Raw genomic sequence first — 24,075 nt, 5'->3', positions numbered from 1 at the left:
AGAGGCAGTCTCTCTCTCTCTCTCTCTTTCTCTCTCTCTGTTTCTGTCTCTCTCTCTCTCTTTCTTTCTCTTTCTCTCTTTCTATCTCTTTTCTCTCTGTCTCTCTCTGTCTCTCTCTCTTTTTCTCTCTCTCTCTTTCTATCTCTTTTTCTCTCTCTCTCTTTCTCTTTCTCTCTTTTTTCTTTCTCTCTCTCTCTTTCTCTTTCTCTCTCTGTCTCTCTCTTTCTCTCCCTCTCTCTTTCTCCCTCCCTCTCTCTTTCTTTCTTCCTCTTCCTCTTCCTCTTCTCTCTCTCTTTCTTTCTTTCTCCTTCTCTCTGTCTCTGTGTCTCCCTCTCTCCCTTTCTCTCTGCCTCTCTCTGCCTCCCTCTCTCCCCCTCTCCCTCTCTCTCTCTCTCTGTGTATTTGATTGCATGCATGCACACATGGGCTTATAAGACTAGAGATGACATAGTAGTAGCCTTCCAGTATTTGAGGGACTGCCACCTATTCTCCAAACAAACAAAGAAACAAACAAACATGGATGAACCAAGAAATCAAAGAGAGAAGCAACTTGGAACTAAGGAGAAACTTCTGAACCATGAGGACAAATAACCAGTGGAACAGAAGTTGCCTCCAGAAGTTATGGATGCTCTATCACTGGAGGTTTTTAAGAAGAGACTGGACAGCCACCTGTCTGAAATGGTGTAGGATCTCCTGCTTAAGCAGGGGGCTGGACTAGAAGACCTCCAAGGTCCCTTCCAACTCTAGTCTGATTGATGGTATTGTCATTTTAGCCATTGTTTATCCACTGCAGGATGAAGGCCTCTTCTTCATGTTTCTAACCCATACGGTCCTGAGCTTTCTTTGGTCATTTGGGCCCATAATACTTCCTGATGTTGCTTATCCATCTTGTTTTGGGTCTCTTTGGTGGATGCTTTTCATCAAGTTGGATCCATTCTATGCCTGCCTTTGTCCACCTGAATAACAGAGTTGGAAGGGACCTTGGAGGTCTTCTAGTCCAACCCCCTGCTCAAGCAAGAGACCCTATACCATTTCAGACAAATGGTTGTCCAATCTCTTTTTCAAAGCCTCTAGTGATGGAGCACCCACAACTTCTGGAGGCAAAGCCATTCCACTGGTTAATTGTTCTCACTATTAGGAAGTTTCTCCTTAGTCCCAGGTTGTTTCTTTCCTTGATAAGTTTCCCTCCATTGTTTCTTGTCTTGCCTTCAGCTACTTTGGAAAGTAGTTTGACCTCCTCGTCTTTCTAAGGGCCCCTCAAATATTGAAACAGTGCTATCATGTCATCCCTAGTCCTTCTTTTCATTAAACTAGACATACCCAATTCCTGCAACTGTTTTTCGTACTGTATGTTTTAGTCTCTGGGCCTTTAATCATCTTTGTTAGAATAGAATAGAATAGAATAGAATAGAATAGAATAGAATAGAATAGAATAGAATAGAATTTTATTGGCCAAGTTGCTCTCCTTTGCACTTTTGCCAAACTCTTTAACATCTTTCTCGTAGTGTGGTCATCAAAACTAGATGCAGTATTATAGGTGTGGTCTTAGAACGGATTTATGAAGTGGTAGTAACACTTCACATGATTTTGATTCTATGCCTCTGTTTATACCGGGATTGTGTTAGCTTTTTTGGCTGCTGCCACCACGCACAGCTGGCTCATGTTTAAGTGATCATCCACTGGGACTACAAGGTCTCACTCAGGGTTACTGTTATTGAGCTAGGTTTCACCTACTCTACATTGCATTGTATAAATTATATTATGTAATTATATTATATACATATATACATATACATACACACACGCACACGTGCGCACACACATATATATGTAGATCTTGGCATATTCGGGTCTTTTCTCATGTAAGATTGAGAGTATCTTGGCGACGTTTTGACGAGATTTCACTCATCATCTTCAGGCTGGTGCTTGCGGCTTCGTGCTTGTGCGAGCAAAGCGTGGTCGGAGCTGCCGTCTCTCTATAAATATGACCCGAATATGCCAAGACCTACGTACATATATCCGTGAAAACCTACGAAAACACACACACACACACACACACAATATTTTAGATGCTACAACAGTTGCAAGTGCGAGGACTACTTGTAAGTTATTTTTTTGACAGCACCGTTGTAATTTTGAACTGTTGGTAAATGCATGGTTGCAAATTTGAGAGCTGCCTGTATTGCTTTTGTGGGCCTCATGCTGGATGGTCTCAGTATAACTTAGGAAGGGGCTTCAACTCGGTTTTTACTTGTTTCTTCTTCTTTTGGCTGGGGAAGGACGAAAAGCAATTGGGGCTCAATTTTATCTGTTCATTCACTTCAGTGGTGAAATCCAATTTTTTTTACTGCCGGTTCTGTGGGTGTGGCTCGGTGGGCATGGCAGGGGAAGAATACTGCAAAATCTCCATTCCCACCCCACTCTGGGACCAGCCAGAGGTGGCATTTGCCGGTTCTCCGAACTACTCAAAATTTCCACTGCCGGTTCTCCGAACTACTCAAAATTTCTGCTACCGGTTCTCCAGAACCTGTCAGAACCTGCTGGATTTCACTCCAATTCACTTGTATCCCACCTTTATTATTTTTACAAATAACTCACATTGATGAACATATCCAACACACATTCCTTCTCTTATTTTCCCCACAATGACACAGTGGGTTGGTGGGGTGAAGAGAGAGAGAAAGAGACAGCGAGAGAGAGGGAAAGAAAGAAAGAAAGAAAGAAAGAAAGAAAGAAAGAAAGAAAGAAAGAAAGAAAGAAAGAAAGAAAAACTGGTTCAGTCACCCACCTTACTTTCATACCCAAGGCAGGACTAGAATTCCCCATCTCCCAGTTTCTAGCCTCCTGCCTTATTTATTAAAGCATGCAAAAAAGGGGGTGGGGCTTTGGCCATGTGATCATAGCTTTCCTCTTGACCTTTTCTGAATCCCCACAGGTGCGTTGACTTCTGTTGATTTTGCTAATAGTATCTAGCTAGCAGCTTTAAGTTCCACTTACCTGCAGTGGAAGGTAAATGAAATGATTGGAATTTTGGAAACACAGGTAATTGTTTGCTGGCAATCCTTCCCTCCCTCCCTCCCTCCCTCCCTTCCATTCTCTCCTTCCTTCCTCCCTCCCATCCTCTCTCCCATCCTTCTTCCTCCCTCCCTCCCTCCCTTTCTATTTCCTTCCTTCCTTCCTCCCATTCTCTCCTTCCCTCCCTCTCTCCCTCCCATCCTCCTTCCTTCCTCTCTTCCTCCCTCCCTTCCTTTTTCCCATTCTCTCCTTCCTTCCTCCCATCCTCCCCTTCCTTCTTTCCCACCATCCTTCTTCCTTCCTTCCACCCCTCTCCCTCCCTCCCTTTCTATTTCCTTCTTTCCTCACATTCTGTCCTTCCATCCCACCCTCCCATCCTCCCTCCCATCCTTCTTCCTTCCTTCCTCCCTCCCTCCCTTTCTATTTCCTTCCTCCCTCCCATTCTCCCCTTCCCTCCCTCTCTCCCTCCTCCTTCCTTCCTTCTCCTCTCCCTCCCTCCCTTCCTTTTTCCCATTCTCTCCTTCCTTCCTTCCTCCCATCCTTCTTCCTTCCTTCCTCCCTCCCTCCCTTTCTATTTCCTTCCTTCCTCCCATTCAATTGTTCAATTGTGTCGTAAATGTTGTACCTTGATGAACGTATCTTTTCTTTTATGTACACTGAGAGCATATGCACCAAGACAAATTCCTTGTCTTGGTGCAATCACACTTGGCCAATAAAAAATTCTGTTCTATTCTATTCTATTCTATTCTATTCTATTCTATTCTATTCTATTCTATTCCCTCCTTCCCTCCCTCCCATCCTCCTTCCTTCTTCCCCCCTTCCTTCCCCCATCCCTCCCTCCTTCCCTTCCTTCCTCCCATTCTCTCCTTCCTTCCTTCCTTCCTTTGGAAAGAGGGAGGAAAAAAAGTCAGGAATCTACAAATCCGATGTACCTTTCCCCGCCCACTTTCCTTCTTGGTCCAGATTACTTTGGGAAATTGGAAAAATTGTCCTTAAAAGCAGAGGCTAAAGTGGGGAGGTTGTGTGTGTGTGCGCGCAAGCATGTGTCAAGTAATCTAATCTGATTTCTGTTTTGCTTTGCTCGTTTAAGGAGAAGGAGCTGCTAGCTAAACATTCCCAGCTGGTGCCTTTTGGAAGGAGGAACTGCCCCTCCCCTGGCAGACCTGCATCAGGGACTTGGTGGGGTTCCGTTGCCATGGCAGCCTGCTGACATCACCGGAGCATCAGCAAATGCTGTGGGTTGATTGGCCGGAAGTCTGTCACTTTCTTTGCCCCCCCCCTCTCTCTCTCATCTGATGAAGGCTGCCTCCCGGCCATCACATAAGACAAAGGAGAAGAAGTGGCTTAATTTGTGAGAAAGGTGATTGGCTGCAGATGGGCCCCTCTGCTAGAAACCCTTTTCACACTCATTAACCGATACTCTCCTTTTCCTCCCCAAACCACCCATGGTGTCCAAATAACAGAATAACAAGAGTTGGAAGGGACCTTGGAGGTCTTCTAGTCCAACCCCCTGCTCAAGGAGGAGACCCTGTGCCATTTCAGACTAACCGCTGTCCAGCCTCTTCTCAAACACTTCCTGTGTTGGAGCAAGAAACAGGGATTCACCCCATCGTGCCGCCCTGGGGTCTTGAACACAGGCTGGCAGCTTTCAAATATTGGAAGATGCTATCATGTCTCCCCTGGTCCTTCTCTTCACTAGACCAGCCATGCCCAGTTTCTGCAACCGTTCATCGTATGTTTTAGCCTCCAGTTCTCTAATTATCCTGGTTGTTCTCCTCTGCACTTTTTCTAGAGTCTCAACATCTTTTTTATACTGTAGAGACCAAAACTAGATGCAGAAGTCTAGGTGTGGTCTTACTAGGGCTTTATAGAGTGGTATTAGTATGTCACTTGATCTTGATTGTTGTTGTTAGTTGCGAAGTCGTGTCCGACCCATCGTGACCCCATGGACAACATTCCTCCAGGCGTTCCTGTCCTCTACCATCCTCTGGAGTCCATTTAAACTCAAGCCTACTGCTTCAGTGACTCCATCCAGCCACCTCATTCTCTGTCGTCCCATTCTTCTTTTGCCCTCAATCTTTCCCAGCATTAGGCTCTTCTCCAGTGAGTCCTTCTTTCTCATTAGGTGGCCAAAGTATTTCAGTTTCATCTTCAGGATCCGGCCTTCTAAATAGCAGTCAGGGTTGATTGTATCCCTCTGTTAATGCAATTTAGGATTGCATTGTTCTTTGTTGCCTTTTTATTCTTCTTAGCTCTGTGATGTTTTGTTTGTTGGTTTGTTTATTCTTGGTCTGGAGATGTTCTGGATATTTAGCAGGCAAAGATAGACAGATGTGTTGATATTGCAAGGCTCTGCTAAAGTCTCTGTCACACAGACAATTGAGAGGGCTAGCACCTTGGAGGAGACCATTAGGTCTCAAAAGAGGACAAAAGATCCAGTTACTCATTCCAGGATATTATGTGGTCTCATCTTTTAGGATCTCCCCCCTCCCATTTCAGAGTCATGAAAAATAATAACAGAAAAACTGGACTTGCAAGGCAATGGGATGCGTGCGCGCAAAGAACATGGTGGCAATGAATATGGCAGGTGGAGTGAGTGAGCCGTGACCAAGGGACCAGTTTGGGAGCATGGCCAGTTGGCCATCGCTACCGGTTCGGCAACCTTGGCCAAATTTCCAGCAGCAGTTCGCACAAACCGGTGCGAACCAGCTGAATACACCTCTGGGCGGAATTATAACTTCAGACTTGTAAGATTCTGCCAATGTGGCTTTACAAAATAAGTAGTTTCTGAGTTACAACTATTTGTTTAATGACCGTTCAAAGTTATAAAGTTATTCAAACAGTGACTTATCACCATTTTTCACACTTATGACTGTTGCCGCATCCCCAGGGTCATGTCGTTGTCGTCATCATCATCATCATCATCATCATCACAACACAACAGAGTTGGAAGGGACCTTGGAGGTCTTCTAGTCCAACCCCCTGCCCAGGCATAATTCAGTTGATTGGCAATTGACTCATATTTATGACGGTCGCAGTGTCCTGGGGTCACGTGATCGCCTTTTGCGACTTTCTGGTAAGCAAAGTCAAAGGGAAGCCAGATTCCCCTAACAACTGGGTTACCAACTGATCCACTGTAGTGATTAGCTTAACAACGGTGGCAAGACAAGTCGTAAAATGGGGCTGAACTCATTTAACATAGGCCTCATTTAGCGACAGAAATTTTGGACTCGGTTGTGGTTGTAAGGCAAGGACAAATGACCCCAGTGTAGCAGCCTCAGTAGGAAATAACAGAAGAATGAATAGTATAGAATATAGATAATAGAATAAAAAAATAGAATAAAGAATAAGAATAATATAAAGAATAGAGAATGGTACAGGATGTAGAATAAAAAATAATATAGAATAAAGAATAGTATAGAACAGGGGTCTCCAACCTTGGCAACTTTAAGACTTGTGGACTTCAACTCCCAGAATTCCTCAGCCAGCTTTGCTTAGACAGTTAAAGCTTTTGGGAGTTTGAGAAGAGACCACAGAGTCAGGCAGTGTGTTCCAAGCATTAACAACTCTGTTACAGAAGTCATATTTTCTGCAGTCAAGATTGAAGCAGTTAATACTGAGTTTGAATCTATTGTTTGCTCTTGAATTATTGCAATTGAAGCTGAAGTAGTCTTTAACAGGAAGGACATTGGAATAGATGATTCTGTGTGTTAAACACAGGTCCTGTCGGAGGCAGCGTAGTTCTAAGTTTTTTAAACCCAGGATTTCAAGTCTGGTGGCATAAGGTATTTTGTTGTTTTCAGAGGAGCGGAGAACTCTTCTTGTAAAATATTCAATTGTATTGATGTCAGAGATGTGGTGAGGGTTCCAGACAGGTGAGCTGTATTCAAGAATTGGCCTAGGAAATGTTTTGTATGCTCTGGTTAGTAGTGTAGTGTTTTTGTAAAAGAAGCTATGCAAAATTAGGTTTACAACTCTTAGAGCCTTTTCTCCCTATCTTCCCAGTGTACACATGCGCTCTGGCGGTTGCTCTTCCATGCATGCTCCCGTTTCGGTGCTCGGTGCCGAAAAGATTTGCCAACACTGACCTATACCATTTGGAAGGCTAAAAAAAAACCCCTAATAAGCCTAATTTTCCAAGCACGATGTTTTTTACTCTCTTTAACTGAATTTTGCAGGCAAGGAATGTGCCTCGTCTGACTCTTCTTTCTGTATGTTCCTCCTCTCCCAACACACGCACACACACCTCCATTAGCCAGCTGAATTTAATGCCGGGAAGCAAATACTTCGTCATATAGATCGGCTGCCTTGCATTTCTAGGGAGGAAGGCAAAAAGAGAGAGCAGGATAAATTATGAAGAAACTTGGAGGTCGTAAAATATCGTCGGCTGGCAGCACGGCAAGGCACCCGCTCTTCGGATGGATGCTTTGGGGCTGAGCTTTTGCCTTTAAGCAGGTTTCTGCGCTTGGTAGCCTTCGAGATGCTAAGAATTTTTGCATCTCTGGAAATTTAGAAATCGTACTTTCCAAAGCACTAGGAGGCAAGTCAAGAAACAACGCACGGAAACTTATCAAGGAGAGAAACTGCAACCTAGAATTCCTGGTTTCCTAACAGTTCCTAAGTTTCCGAACAGGGAGAACAATTAACCAGCGGAACAACCTGCCTCCAAAAGTTGTAGGTGCTTCATCACTGGAGGTTTTTCAAGAAAAGATTGGGGGAGGGGGAAGGGGAAGATTATAAATTGATTGACTGCCATTGTACAGAAATAATGGTAGAATTAAACAAGTTGGAATGGTGTAAAGTCGGGACTGCTCGGTAACCACTCCCGAAGGGAAAGGGTAAGCAAAAAGGAGTAAAGAAGGAAGAAAGTAGGTAGGTAGGTAGGTAGGTAGGAAAGGAGGGAGGGAGAAGAAAGGATAGGAGGAGAAGAAGGAGGAGAAGATAGAGGGTTAGAAAGGATGGTAGTGAGAAGTGGGGAAGAGGAGGGGAAGTAGAAAAGTGAGGAGAAGGATGGTGGGGAAAGTTGAAAGGATGAGAAGGGTAGAAAGGATTAAGGGAGGGAGTGGCGGTCGAGCAGCCCGGATTGAGCATAATTTGAGTATAGGATCAATTGTTGTATAAGTGATTGTATTGTACACTGGTTAAACTGTGGGAACTATTATGGAAAATAAAAAATGTATTAATTTTTTAAAAAAAATAAAGAAAAGATTGGACAATCGTTTATCTAGATGGTACCGAATAAAGACTCCCGGGGGTTGGAGTAGCCCAGGGGTGTCAAACTGAATTTCTTGGAGGGCCGGATTACCATTGTAGTTGTCCTCCACTGGCTAGGCTGGGGGAGGAGACAGGATGGACAGCCTCCTATAGCACCCTGCTGGCCAAAACTGGGAGCAGGGGTGCACAGGCAGCTCCCCTGTGCCCTGTTTTGGCTGGCAGGGTGCTCCCAGGAGGTTATCCAGCCCGAAAATGAGGTGCGCAGCCCCCCCTCCCCCCGCTGCAGCCCCCACCCCACATCTCATTTTCTCTAGCAGAAGCACCAAAGGCTGGTCCTTGAGTTTGAAACCCCTCCACCCCGCACCCCATTTTCTCTAGCAGAGGCACCACGGATCCGGCCTGCAGGCCTTGAGTTTGACACCCCTGGATTAGAAGATCCCCAAAGTCCCTTCCAGATCTATCCTGACCGATGGATTGTATTTGCAACCCTAAGCGTGTGAAGGAATTCAGCTGAGATACACTGATTTTCTAGTAGGTAGTCATAGAGTCATAAGGCTAGAAGGGACCTTGGAGGTCTTCTAGAATAGAATAGAATAGAATAGAATAGAATAGAATAGAATAGAATAGAATAGAATAGAATTTTTTATTGGCCAAGTGTGATTGGACACACAAGGAATTTTTTTTTTTAATTTCTTTTGTCACAACAGAATACACAAAAAATTGTTATAGATAAAACAACATATTTTGAAGAAAATATACATATATGTATAAAAATATGCATCAACTATATCAATTTGATATGATGAAGGGAACAATAGGACAGGAATGGTAGGCACTTTTGTGCTCTTATGCACGCCCCTTATAGCCCTCTTAGAAATGGGGTGAGGTCAATAGTAGACAGTTTTTGGTTGAAGATTTTGGGATTTTGAGTAGAGACTATGGAGTCAGGTAATGAGTTCCAAGCATTAACAACTCTGTTACAGAAGTCATATTTTCTGCAATCAAGTTTGAAGCGGTTGACATTTAGCTTGAATCTATTTTTTGCTCTTGTAATATTGCGATTGAAGCTGAAGTAGTCTTTTATAGGAAGGATATTGCAATAGATGATTTTGTGTGTTAAACACAGGTCATGTCGAAGTCGATGGAGTTGTAAGTTTTCTAATCCCAGGATTTCAAGTCTGTTGGTATAAGGTATTTTGTTGTTTTCGGAGGAGTGAAGAACTCTTCTAGTAAAATATTTCTGGACTCTTTCTATTGTATTTATGTCAGAGATGTGGTATGGGTTCCAGACGGATGAGCTGTATTCAAGAATAGGTCTGGCAAATGTTTTGTATGCTCTAGTTAGTAGTGTAGAGTTTTTAGAAAAGAAGCTGCGTAAAATTAGGTTTACAACTCTTAGAGCTTTTTTCGCTATGTAGTTGCAGTGAGCTTTGGCACTAAGGTCATTAGATATGAGAACTCCAAGATCTTTGACAGGGTGGGGGTCATCAGTAATGTCCATCAAGTTTGTCTTGGTGCATACGTTCTCTCAGTGTACATAAAAGAAATAGAATAGAATAGAATAGAATAGAATAGAATAGAATAGAATTTTTTATTGGCCAAGTGTGATTGGACACACAAGGAATTTTTTTTTTTAATTTCTTTTGTCACAACAGAATACACAAAAAATTGTTATAGATAAAACAACATATTTTGAAGAAAATATACATATATGTATAAAAATATGCATCAACTATATCAATTTGATATGATGAAGGGAACAATAGGACAGGAACGGTAGGCACTTTTGTGCTCTTATGCACGCCCCTTATAGCCCTCTTAAGAATGGGGTGAGGTCAATAGTAGACAGTTTCTGGTTGAAGATTTTGGGATTTTGAGTAGAGACTATGGAGTCAGGTAATGAGTTCCAAGCATTAACAACTCTGTTACAGAAGTCATATTTTCTGCAATCAAGTTTGAAGCGATTGACATTTAGCTTGAATCTATTTTTTGCTCTTGTAATATTGCGATTGAAGCTGAAGTAGTCTTTTATAGGAAGGATATTGCAATAGATGATTTTGTGTGTTAAACACAGGTCATGTCGAAGTCGATGGAGTTGTAAGTTTTCTAATCCCAGGATTTCAAGTCTGTCGGTATAAGGTATTTTGTTGTTTTCGGAGGAGTGAAGAACTCTTCTAGTAAAATATTTCTGGACTCTTTCTATTGTATTTATGTCAGAGATGTGGTATGGGTTCCAGACGGATGAGCTGTATTCAAGAATAGGTCTGGCAAATGTTTTGTATGCTCTAGTTAGTAGTGTAGAGTTTTTAGAAAAGAAGCCGCGTAAAATTAGGTTCACAACTCTTAGGGCTTTTTTCGCTATGTAGTTGCAGTGAGCTTTGGCACTAAGGTCATTAGATATGAGAACTCCAAGATCTTTGACAGGGTGGGGGTCATCAGTTAGGTAATGTCCATCAAGTCTGTCTTGGTGCATACGTTCTCTCAGTGTACATAAAAGAAATAGAATAGAATAGAATAGAATAGAATAGAATAGAATAGAATAGAATAGAATAGAATAGAATAGAATAGAATAGAATAGAATTTTTTATTGGCCAAGTGTGATTGGACACACAAGGAATTTGTCTTGGTGCATATGCTCTCAGTTACATAAAAGAAAAGATACCTTCATCAAGGTACAACATTTACAACACAAATGATGGTCAATATATCAATATAAATCATAAGGATTGCCATCAACAAAGTTACAGTCATACAGTCATAAGCGGGAGGAGATGGGTGATGGGAACGATGAGAAAATTAATAGTAGTGTAGATTTAGTAAATAGTTTGACAGTGTTGAGGGAATTATTTGTTTAGCAGAGTGATGGCCTTCGGGAAAAAACTGTTCTTGTGTCTAGTTGTTCTGGTGTGCAGTGCTCTATAGCGTCGTTTTGAGGGTAGGAGTTGAAACAGTTTATGTCCTAGTCCAACCCCCTGTAGGAGACCTTGTACCATCCCAGACAAATGATTGTCCAACCTTTTCTTGGACACCTCCAGCGATGGAACACCCACCACTCCAGGAAGCGAGCTGCTCCGTTAATTAATCGTCAGAAAAATTCCTCTTTATTTCCTAGCTGGATCTCCCTCTGAGGAGCTTCTACTCACTGCGTCTTGTCCTGCCCTCAGGTGCTTGGGACAGAAAATTAAATCACCTAGCTGGATAACATTTTCAGCACTGATCATTAACCATCTACAAGCAAGCCATAAAGCTCAGAGAGCCTCAAGGACGCCACAGTTCAACCCTGAGCTACATTTTTTTTCTTTGGGGGTGGGTGTCATTTAATGACTCGGTAACCCCTTGGAGTCGGGGCAACTGAATGGAGCTGAGTGTTTCCTGGCCGGATGCCCTTCCTGTCGCCAATGCAGAGTTAGCAGCAGATGGTGACTCATGGGGCCCAGGGAGAGAAATATCTGCCGCTACCTAGAGTCGAACTCACAGCCTCCTGATTGTGAGGTGAGAACTCCCCCTCTAGGCCACTGTACCATTCAACCCTGAGGTGCAAATGTTCTCTTCTACTGGTTAACCCTTCTTGCAACCATCTCCCACTGTTGGCTCCTGGTTGTCTTGTTCATGATGACCCCACCCATAATTATAAACACATCAGAGTGTCCTCCAGCAGAGTTGGTTTCTTCCTGCTCCCATTCGCAAGGCTACCCTCACTCCTTGATTTCTGAATGGTCTGATGTCTTCAATTAACCCCGTTGTTGGAAGACCTGGAAGGATGTCATTTATGACCAGGTGTCTTATCCATGGAGGTCTAACTCATTAATAGATCCCATTGAGGGAGGTTTTCCACCCTTTCTTTGTTCTTCCCTCCTTCCCTTCCTTCCCCCTTTACTTATTTTCCTTCAATCCTCCCACCCTCTCTCCCTTGTTTAATATATTTTTCTTCCTTCCTTCGTTCCTTCGTTCCTTCCTTCCTTCCCTCCCTCCCTCCTTCCCACATTTGTTTATTTATCCTTCCTTCCTTCCGTCCTTCCTTCCTTCCTTCCCTCCCTCCCTCCCTCCCATATTTATTTATTCTTCCTTCCTTCCTTCCCTCCCTCCCTCCCTCCTTCCCACATTTGTTTATTTATCCTTCCTTCCTTCTGTCCTTCCTTCCTTCCTTCCTTCCTTCCTTCCTTCCTTCCTTCCTTCCTTCCTTCCTTCCCTCCCTCCCTCCCTCCCATATTTATTTATTCTTCCTTTCTTCCTTCCCTCCCTCCTTCCCACATTTATTTATCCTTCCTTCCTTCCTCCTCCCTCCTTCCCACATTTGTTTATTTATCCTTCCTTCCTTCCGTCCTTCCTTCCTTCCTTCCCTCCCTCCCTCCCTCCCCTATTTATTTATCCTTCCTTCCTTCCTTCCTCCCTCCTTCCCACATTTATTTATCCTTCCTTCCTTCCTTCCCTCCCTCCCTCCCTCCCATATTTATTTATTCTTCCTTCCTTCCTTCCCTCCCTCCTTCCCACATTTATTTATCCTTCCTTCCTTCCTTCCCTCCTTCCCTCCCTTTATTCTTTCTTCCTTCCTTCCTTCCTTCCTTCCTTCCTTCCTTCCTTCCTTCCTTCCTTCCTTCCTTCCTTCCCTCTCTCCCTCCCTCCTTCCGACATTTATTTATCCTTCCTTCCTTCCTTCTTTCCTTCCTTCCCTCCCTCCCTCCCCCCCTCCTTCCCTCCCCCCCCCAATTATTTATTTATTCTTCCTTCCCTCCCTCTTTTAATTTATATTATTTTCTCTTCCTTTTTTTAAAAAAAAATACTAAAAATACATTGAAAAGGGGGCCACAACCGAAAGAAACGGAGGGGGAAAAGAAAGATAGAAAGATAGATGAAAGAAAGAAAGAAAGAAAGAAAGAAAGAAAGAAAGAAAGAAAGAAAGATGACCACAGCCCCAAGGCCCTACTCAGCAAACACATTTACAAGTCCCTCTTTTCTGGAAACCGATCCTCAGGGAATTGAGGGCCACCCAACCAACCCCCCTCTTAGAACCAAGCCCGAAGAGGGCTGGTTGGGAAGGCAGCCGTGACTTATAGTCGGAGGTTATTGAACAGTTCATTAAGAAGGACAAACGGGGATGGGGGGGGGGGCGAAAGGCCTGGCAAGGCAACCATTGTCTTGCAGTTGTGGGAATGAATGGGAGATGACCACACTGGGGGAAAATTGATTAGCATGGGACAGAGAGCTTTCTCTTCCAAAGGCGAGATTTTGTTCTGTTTTGCTTCTCCAAGTAAAAGAATTTCTGTTTCGCTGCCCAGAAAACAGGCACCCGCATTTAACATTTTGAAGCCCGATGCATCTGGAAGCCAATAGAAGGAGGGAACTAAAAACTAACTAACTAAATAAATAAAAATTTAATTACACTGAATAAAATTAGCAGGGGCTAAAAAGCTTGCTGGGAAATGCCGCAAAGTCTCACAAAAAATACTTTAAAAAAAAAAAAAGCTTTCTTCCAAGTTTTATAGATGCTTCACCCTGGAGAAAGGGTCTCCAATATTTCAGGAATAATGATTTTGCTTTGTGGGGGGGAAAATACGGTGTCAGGGAGGGTAGACATGGAAATAGCACTGCTAACTTGTAAGTAAGGGAAAAAAAGGGGGGGATGGTTGAGAGGGGTTATTATGGGTAATAGAGGGCTAGGGAGGTTAGCCTGAATTTCTGGTTGGAAACTAGAAGGTCAAGATGGGGTTGACAATATCAATACCCTGCAAAAGAAAGATGCATTTCTCCATGAACGATAGTGAGAGGCATTATTATTATTATTATTATTATTATTATTATTATTATTATTATTATTATTGCTAATAATCATCCGGACTAACATGGGACTTTAAAGACATATTTTGGAAGGAAGGAAGGAAGGAAGGAAGGAAGGAAGGAAGGAAGGAAGGGCCCTGAAGGACAGCTTGTGAGTCACAGCAAAGGTTTTCTAATTGATTGCCTGTCTTGCCTTCCACCGATTAAGTAATTAATTAGTCAATTAAAATAAATGTTAGACTTTTCAAAGCTGGCAAAGTTTTTAAGAGATTTTCAGGGAATTAGAGAACTCTTCACGCCAAGAAAATACTTTCACGTCAGTGACATTCCAAAAATCTTTTCTTTTCTTCTCTTTTCCTCTCTTCTCTTCTCTTCTCTTCTCTTCTCTTCTCTTCTCTTCTCCTCTCCTCTCCTCTCCTCTCCTTTCCTCCTCTCTCCCTCCTTCTCTTCCTTCCTTCCTTCCTTCCTTCCTTCTTTCTTTCTTTCTTTCTTTCGTTCTTTCTTTCCTTTTTTCTATCTATCTATCTATCTATCTATCTATCTATCTATCTATCTATCTATCTATCTATCCTCTATCATCTCTCTCTCTCTTTCTCCCCCCTCCTCCCTCCCTCCTCTCTCTCTCTCCCTCTCTCTCTCGCTCTCTCTCTCTTGTTCTGTTTTAGGAACTCAAGGCAACCTCTCTAATTCTTCCTCCTCTTGTCTTAATAGCCTCAGAACAACAACCCTGCGGGGCAGACTAGGCAAAAAGACTGTCAATGCCTCCCAGGGAATTCCGAGTGGTGCAGGTGAAATTCCCTCAAACCTGACATCCGATTCTGTACACCGCTTTTTCAGAAAGGTTCCCACAGACTGGACCTGAATTGGAATGAGGCTGAGAAAACCACGAGAGGAAATTGCATGGCCTTGTAGATTTTGTTTGTCAATATCTGCATAAAAATGCTAATGAGGGTTCTGTCTTTCCTAAAAATAGGTCTCTTTGTATGTCCCCTTAATACAGGCACCATGGCAATCAGTCCTTCTGAATATAATGATTGTATTAAACACCATAGTCATCATAATTTCCCTTTATTTTAAATGTACCAACACTGTTATTGTCGTCCATTCATTTGTGTCTTGATACTATGAGACCACCTAGACAAGATCCTGCAGTTTTCTTGACAAAGTTTTGAAGAAGTGTGTCGTGTCCCACTCCCACTCCCACGACCAGGTCTAGGAAGTCCGTATCAAGCGTGGCCATGGAGCCTCTGCAGCTTTGCCAAATTCCTTTCAGATTTCTCAGGGCAGGCAGGAATCCAAGGTGTGACTTCAGCAAACCAGATGAGACTTTGCTTGACTCAAATTGCTTGACTCAAGCTGGTCCTTTCTATAGGCCATGGGGTGTGGCTCCATGACTCAGCACTTATCCAGGCCTCCCACTCCCTTCTTTCTGCTGACGTCGCCTCTCAGATCTTCGGAAGCGGGGATCCGTCCACTGTGAATTCCCTTCCTCTGGATCTGCTGCCGGTAATTCTAGCACGTGGCTGGCTCCCTGCTCACACGCTGTAGGAGTGAGGTTTGTTTGTTCATTCCTGACATTCTGTCTGGGCATGGGGCCAAGGCTGAGGGCTGGAGGCATGCCAGGCCGTTCATCTTCATTATCAGACTCTGAATCTGATAGCAGGCCCGTGAGGTGACAGGAGGGGCCCGGCTGAGGAGAGGAGGGAGGGCGAAGCACAACAAAGTGGTTTGCCATAGCCACCTTCCTAGGGCTGTGAGAGAGTGGCTGGCACAGGGATACCCAGCTGGCTTCATGCCTAAGATGGGGCTAGAATTCACCATCCCCAGGTTTCTGACGTCTTCACAACACAAAAATGGTCTTTGACGGTTCAGTCCCTTTAAAACCCAGTAGCCATGCAGACAGGATGCTGCTTGTATTCTGGTGCCGCTGCAGTGGTTAGAATGGAGTATTGCAGGCTGACTCTGCCCACTGTCAGGAGTTCAACTCAGGCTGACTCAGCCTTCCTTCCTTCCCAGGTCGATAAAAGTAGGATCCAGATTGTTGGGAGCAAGATGCTGACATTGTAAACCACTCATTAAAGCACTATGGGGTGGTAGGTGTCTAAATGGTAATTTCTCTTCTCTTCTCTTCTCTTCTCTTCTCTTCTCTCCTCTCCTCTCCTCTCCCCTCCTCTCCTCTCCTCTCCTCTCCTCTCCCCTCCCCTCCCATCCAACTTGACGCTATTCTGTTCACAACTTTACCCTACCCTACCTTACCCTACCCTGCTCTCCTCTCCTCTCTTCAACTCTCTTCAGCTCTCTTCAACTCAACTCTATTTCTGTTCTCAACTTTATTCATTATTATTACATCATTATTTATTTATTTATTCATTATTATTCAACATTATTACATCTGGTCCGAAGGCAGGGGGGGAGGGTTCTGTTCCAGGACTAAAGGGTTGTTCAATCTGTACGGTAAGTGGGAGAGGCAGATATGGCGGAGGGGGGGGGCGTATCGAGTGTTGGGAGCACGTGCTCGATGTTTGACGGCGATAACGTGCTCCGGCCCCTCAGTCCCTACCCGTTCCTCAGGCGGCCATAATCCTCAGAGCCTGGATCTTCGGTTGATGTTATGTAATGCCCGGTCCGTGGCTAATAAAGCCCTCCTGATTTGTGATCTTATTCAGGGGGAGTCCGCGGACCTTATGGGCATTACGGAGACCTGGTTGGGTCCGGAGGGGGGGTTCCCCTCGTTGAGCTGTGCCCTCCAGGTTTTCGAGCATTTCATCAGCCGAGGGTCCAAGGTAGGGGTGGAGGGGTGGCGGTTGTCATTAAGGAAGATCTAGAGCCGAGGGAGGCCGCTGTTCCTCAGATTGCCAGTTGTGAATCCCTCTATGTGAGGTGGGGCCATAGGAATCAGTTGGGCTTGTTGATCGCGTACCTGGCTCCTTGCTGCGTGACCACAGTCCTGCCCGAGCTGTTGGAGGTGCTTGCCTCCATGGCGGTTGAGACCCCCAGACTTATAGTCATGGGGGATTTCAACTTGCCATCGGCTGGCTTGTTATCGACTGCAGCTCGGGAGTTCCAGGCTTCCATGACGGCCTTGGACCTGATTCGGGTAAATGATGGCCCCACGCACATGGGGGGAGGCATACTGGACTTGATTTATATCTCTGGACAGTGGTTAAATGATTTGGAATTAGATGACTTAGTAACCGAACCGATGTCATGGTCCGATCATTTCCTCCTTCGACTAGACTTCCGAACTGCCATCCACCATCGCAGGGAGACGGAACCTATACGGTGGTTCCGTCCCAGGCGCCTGATGGACCCTGAGAGGTTCCTGACGGAGCTTGGGCCATTCCCTGAGGATCTGGCCCACAGCACGACTGAGGAACTAGTTGCGGCCTGGGAGCGGGCTGGGGCCTTGGACCGTGTCGTGCCTTTGCGACTCTGACCCGGCGCAGATCTCGTTTGGCCCCTTGGTTCTCCGAGGCTGAGGGAGATGAAACGCCGGAGAAGACGCCTAGAGAGCACCTGGAGGTCCAGCCGTTCGAAGCTGATCGGACACTAGTTAGGTCCTATTCTAGGACCTACCTAGTGGCAATGAGGAAGCGGCCTCTACCTCCACCCTCTCTCCCTCCCTCCTCCCTCCTCCCTCCTTCCCTCCTCCCTCCTTCATTAGGAGGTGCGGGATGACCCGTTGCAGGGACGTGCTGAGGAGTTTAGTGGTTATCTATACGACAAAATCGCTCAGCTCCGGAATGGTTTGGACCAAAATTGGGATGATCCAGGCGAGGGAGAGGAGACACGTCTTGTTGAGTCCATTTGGGATGAGTTTGACCCTGTGGCTCCCGAGGACGTGGACAGGCTGTTGGGGAGGCTTCACGCCACTTTACTGGACCCGTGTCCTTCCTGGCTGGTACTGGCCACTCAGGAGGTGACACGAGGCTGGCTCCAGGAGATTATCAACGCTTCTTTGTTGGAAGGGGTTTTCCCTGCCGCCTTGAAAGAGGCGGTGGTGAGACCCCTCCTCAAGAAGCCCTCCCTGGACCCAGCTATTTTGGGTAATTATCGTCCAGTCTCCAACCTTCGCTTTGTTGCGAAGGTTGTAGAGAGTGCTGTGGCGCGACAGCTACCCCAATACCTGGATGAAGCCGTCTATCTAGACCTGCTCCAGTCCGGCTTCCGACCCGGTACAGCACGGAGACAGCTTTGGTCGCATTGGTGGATGATCTCTGGAGGCCAGGGACAGGGGTTATTCCTCTGCCCTGGTCCTATTAGACCTCTCAGCGGCTTTTGATACCATCGACCATGGTATCCTGCTGCGCCGGTTGGGGGATTGGGAGTGGAGGCAGATATGGCGGAGGGGCGTATCGAGTGTTGGGAGCACGTGCTCGATGTTTGACGGCGATCACGTGCTCCGGCCCCTCAGTCCCTACCCGTTCCTCAGGCGGCCATGATCCTCAGAGCCTGGATCTTCGGTTGATGTTATGTAATGCCCGGTCCGTGGCTAATAAAGCCCCCCTGATTTGTGATCTTATTCAGGGGGGGTCCGTGGACCTTATGGGCATAACGGAGACCTGGTTGGGTCCGGAGGGGGGGGTTCCCCTCGTTGAGCTGTGCCCTCCAGGTTTTCGAGCATTTCATCAGCCGAGGGCCCAAGGTAGGGGTGGGGGGGTGGCGGTTGTCATTAAGGAAGATCTAGAGCCGAGGGAGGCCACTGTTCCTCAGATTGCCGGTTGTGAATCCCTCTATGTGAGGTGGGGCCATAGGAATCAGTTGGGCTTGTTGATCGCGTACCTGGCTCCTTGCTGCGTGACCACAGCCCTGCCCGAGCTGTTGGAGGTGCTTGCCTCCATGGCGGTTGAGACCCCCAGACTTATAGTCATGGGGGATTTCAACTTGCCATCGGCTGGCTTGTTATCGACTGCAGCTCGGGAGTTCCAGGCTTCCATGACGGCCTTGGACCTGATTCGGGTAAATGATGGCCCCACGCACATGGGGGGAGGCATACTGGACCTGATTTATATCTCTGGACAGTGGTTAAATGATTTGGAATTAGATGACTTAGTAACCGAACCGATGTCATGGTCCGATCATTTCCTCCTTCGACTAGACTTCCGAACCGCCATCCACCATCGCAGGGAGACGGAACCTATACGGTGGTTCCGTCCCAGGCGCCTGATGGACCCCGAGAGGTTCCTGACGGAGCTTGGGCCATTCCCTGAGGATCTGGCCCACGGCACGACTGAGGAACTAGTTGCGGCCTGGGAGCGGGCCGCGGCTGGGGCCTTGGACCGTGTCGTGCCTTTGCGACCTCTGACCCGGCGCAGATCTCGTTTGGCCCCTTGGTTCTCCGAGGGGCTGAGGGAGATGAAACGCCGGAGAAGACGTCTAGAGAGCACCTGGAGGTCCAGCCGTTCCGAAGCTGATCGGACACTAGTTAGGTCCTATTCTAGGACCTACCTAGTGGCAATGAGGGAGGCGAGGCGCTCATACCTCCACCCTCATTGCGCCGGCAGATAACCGCCCGCCGCCCCAGCCAGGTGACCCGCCTCCTTCATCAGGAGGTGCGGGATGACCCGCTGCAGGGACGTGCTGAGGAGTTTAGTGGTTATCTATACGATAAAATCGCCAGCCCGGATGGTCTGGACCAAATTGGGATGATCCAGGCGAGGGAGAGGAGACACGTCTTGTTGAGTCCATTTGGGATGAGTTTGACCCTGTGGCTCCCGAGGACGTGGACAGGTTGTTGGGGAGGCTTCACGCCACTACATGTTTACTGGACCCGTGTCCTTCCTGGCTGGTACTGGCCACTCAGGAGGTGACACGAGGCTGGCTCCAGGAGATTATCAACGCTTCTTTGTTGGAAGGGGTTTTCCCTGCCGCCTTGAAAGAGGCGGTGGTGAGACCCCTCCTCAAGAAGCCCTCCCTGGACCCAGCTATTTTGGGTAATTATCGTCCAGTCTCCAACCTTCGCTTTGTTGCGAAGGTTGTAGAGAGTGCTGTGGCGCGACAGCTACCCCAATACCTGGATGAAGCCGTCTATCTAGACCTGTTCCAGTCCGGCTTCCGACCCGGGTACAGCACGGAGACAGCTTTGGTCGCATTGGTGGATGATCTCTGGAGGGCCAGGGACAGGGGTTATTCCTCTGCCCTGGTCCTATTAGACCTCTCAGCGGCTTTTGATACCATCGACCATGGTATCCTGCTGCGCCGGTTGGGGGGATTGGGAGTGGAGGCACCGTATATCGGTGGTTCTCCTCCTATCTCTCTGACCGGTCGCAGACGGTGTTGACAGGGGGCAGAGGTCACCGCGAGGGACCTCACTTGTGGGGTGCCGCGGGGTCGATTCTCTCGCCTTCTGTTCAACATCTATATGAAGCCGCTGGGTGAGATCATCAGTGGCTTTGGGGTGAGATACCAGCTGTACGCTGATGACACCCAGCTGTACTTCTCCACCCCAGGCCACCCCAATGAAGCTGTTGAAGTGCTGTCCCGTGTGTGGAAGCCGACGGGTCTGGATGGGGAGAAACAGGCTCAAGCTTAATCCTCCAAGACGGAGTGGCTGTGGATGCCGGCACTCGATTCAGTCAGCTGCAGCCGCGCTGACTGTTGGAGGCGAGTTATTGGCCCCAAAGGATAGGGTGCGCAACTTAGGTGTCCTCCTGGATGAACGGCTGTCGTTTGAAGATCATTTGACGGCCGCCTCCAGGGGGCCTTCCACCAGGTTCGCCTGGTTCGCAGTTGCGCCTTCCTTGATCGGGATGCCTTGTGCACGGTCACTCATGCGCCTGCTACCTCTCGCCTGGATTATTGTAATGCTCTCTACATGGGGCTCCTTGAAGTGCACTCGGAGGCTTCAGTTAGTCCAGAATGCAGCTGCGCTGGTGATAGAGGGAGCCCGCGAGCTCCCATATAACACCGCTCCTGCTCAGACTGCACTGGCTGCCTGTGGCCTTTCGAGTGCGCTTTAAGGTGCTGGTTACGACCTTTAAAGCGCTCCATGGCTTAGGGCCTGGGTACTTACGGGACCGCCTGCTGTTACCACATGCCTCCCACCGACCCGTACGCTCTCACAGAGAGGGACTTCTCAGGGTGCCGTCCGCCAAGCAATGTTGGCTGGCGGCCCCCAGGGGAAGGTCCTTCTCTGTGGGGGCTCCCGCACTCTGGAACGAACTTCCCCCGGGTTTACGCCAAATACCTGACCTTCGGACATTTCGTCGCGAACTGAAGACTCATCTTTTTATTTGCGCGGGGCTGTCTTAAATTGAATTTTATCTTTTATCAATTTTTAAACGGGGTTTTTAGTATGGAAATTTTTAATTTTTAGGCTAATTTAAATAAGTTTTTTAAATGGTATTTTAATCTGTACATTGTATTGTTTTATCTTGCCTGTACACCGTCCTGAGTCCTTCGGGAGAAGGGCGGTATAAAAATCAAATAAATAAATAAATATTCTACTCTACACTCTACTCTCTTCAAGTCTCTTCAAGTCTCTTCAACTCAACTCTATTCTGTTTTCAACTTTATTCTACTCTACACTCTACTCTCTTCAACTCTGTTCAACTCAACCCTATTCTGTTTTCAACTTTACCCTACCCTACCCTACTGTACTCTGTTCCACTCCACTCTATTTGACTCTACTCTACTTGCAATCAACAGATTTTTGGCTAATTATAATCACAGTTCCATGGGTACAGTTATACATTCACTAGAAGTAATACAAAACATATTAAAACCATTCATGTGCGCATCAAAAGAACAATAAAAAACAGAAGCTGAAGCTAAATGAGTATAAATCAAAAACATACATGGCTTGCTGTGCACAGATTTTCCTTCTAAAGAGATCACTTTAGGCTCTCGGGCTCCCCATCAGTGTTGCAAAACATCACTTGCACTTCAGTGACAAGCATCTTTGGAAATGGAAATTGAGGAAACCCACAACAATGTTTTTTTTCCTGGATCCCTGTAGCGGTTTTTAGTGGATTATATCTAGGCTTCCTTGATCTGGGAAGTATATTCTTTATTTATCAGAGGATTCTCGTAGGATACAGATTGTGGATTTGGGGATATATTTATGGGGCACAAATGTCTCAGCAGTTGGTAGCAGTCCGCCCTAGATTTACAAGCTAAGCAGGGTCTGGTTTGGTGAAGATTTGGAAGGGAGAATATTGAACAATTCTAGGGCTCCATTTTTATTTTTTTTGGCAGGGCTTATAAACCAATTGGAATCAACTCTGAGCGATGAAGAATTCTGAATTTTGTATTTGGTTTACCAGGGTTTTTTTTGGTTTTGTTTTTTTGCTGTTGTTTTAAAGATATAAAACAGTGATGGCTAACCTTTTACGTCACCGCGTGCCGGCCTGCGTACTGGAAATGGCTCGTGAAACCATCCGCAAAGAATGCGTAGCCCTGCTGGTCTTCGTGTATGCGGGGGCGCCGATAGACAGAAGACCAACAGTCCATCATGCATACACAAGCCGGCACCCGAATGTCCGGTTTCTGGCATGGACACGCGCCCAATGAACAGCTGGCCATTGCGCATGCGCACGACATAAACCCGAAAGTTTGGGTGGTGGCCTGCGCATGCACGATGGAACACTGCTCTTCTGCTGCTCCCGTGTGCATGATGGCCAGCTGACCTGCACGCCAGAGGTGGGTTTCAGCAAGTTCTGACCAGTTCTGGAGAACCGGTAGCGGAAATTTTGAGTAGTTCGGAGAACCGGTAGTAAAAATTCTGACTGGCCCCACCCACATCTATTCTCTGCCTCCCGAGTCCCAGCCGATTGGGAGGAAATGGGGATTTTGCAGTAACCTTCCTCTGGATTGGGGAGGGAATGGAGATTTTGCAGTCTCCTTCCCGTGCCACGCCCACCAAGCCACACCCACAAAACCGGTAGTAAAACTTTTTTTGAAACCCACCACTGCTGCACGCATGTGCGCACAGGCATGTGGAAGAGGAACCAGCGAGGCCTCGCATTCCTCACAGGATGGTTCTGCGTGCTGCTTCCGACACGGGTTCCATAGGTTCGCCAACACGGATATAGAATAATAGAATTGGAAGGGACTTTGGAAGTCTACCAGTCCAACACCCTTGCTTGAATAGGAGATCCGGTATCATTTCAGACAAATGATTGTCCAGTCTCTTTTTCAAAGCCTCCAGTGATGGAGCAACCACAACTTCTGGAGGCAAGTTGTTCCATTGGTTCATTGCACTCACCATTAGGAAATTCCTTCTTAATTCTGGGTTGTTTCTCTCCTTGGTTAGTTTCCATCCATTTTTTTCTTGCCTTGCCTTTTGGTGCTTTGGAAAATAGATGGACCCCCATCGGTTCTTTGCAGGTGCCCCTTAAATATTGGTACAATGCTATCATGTCACCCCTGGTCCTTCTTTTCATTCGACTAAACACCCAAAGTCAAGTATGTGAGACTGGCAGAAAGGAAGGGAGGGAGGGAGTGGAAGGAGGGAGAGGAGAACAAGTGATGCAGTCAAGTCCCCCTTAGTCATTCTTTTCATTAGACTAAATGTATGAGCTACCCAAAGTCAAATATGGGAGGGAGGGAGGGAGGGAGGAAGGAAGGAAGGAAGGGAAGGGAAGGGGGGAGGGAAGGAGGAGGAAGAAGGGAGAGAAGTGGAATGGAGAGGAGAGGAAGAGAAATGGGAGGAAGGAGGGAGGAAGGAGGAGGGAAGGAGAGGAGAGGAAGGAGAGGAGAGGAAGAGAAATGGGAGGAAGGAAGGAGGGAGGAAGGAGAGGAAGGAAGAGGAAGGAGGGAGGGAGGAGGAGGAAGAAGGGAGAGAAGTGGAATGGAGAGGAGAGGAAGAGAAATGGGGAGGGGAAGGAAGGGAGGGAGGGAAAGAAGGATGAAAGGAGAGGAGAGGAAGGAGAGAGAGGAAGAGAAATGGGAGGAAGGAAGTGAGGGAGGGAGGGAAAGGAGAGGGGAGGAAGAGAAACGGGGAGGGGGAGGAAGGGAGGGAGGCAATGGAGGATGAAAGGAGAGCAGACAAGAGGAGAGGAGAAGGAAGGAAGGAAGGAAGGAAGGAAGGAAGGAAGGAAGGAAGCAAGGAAGGGAGGAAGGAGAGGAAGG

This window comes from Ahaetulla prasina, chromosome 3 (assembly GCF_028640845.1).
Source record: "Ahaetulla prasina isolate Xishuangbanna chromosome 3, ASM2864084v1, whole genome shotgun sequence".
Classification (NCBI taxonomy): Eukaryota; Metazoa; Chordata; class Lepidosauria; order Squamata; family Colubridae; genus Ahaetulla; species Ahaetulla prasina.
This window is presented reverse-complemented; position numbering follows the sequence as displayed.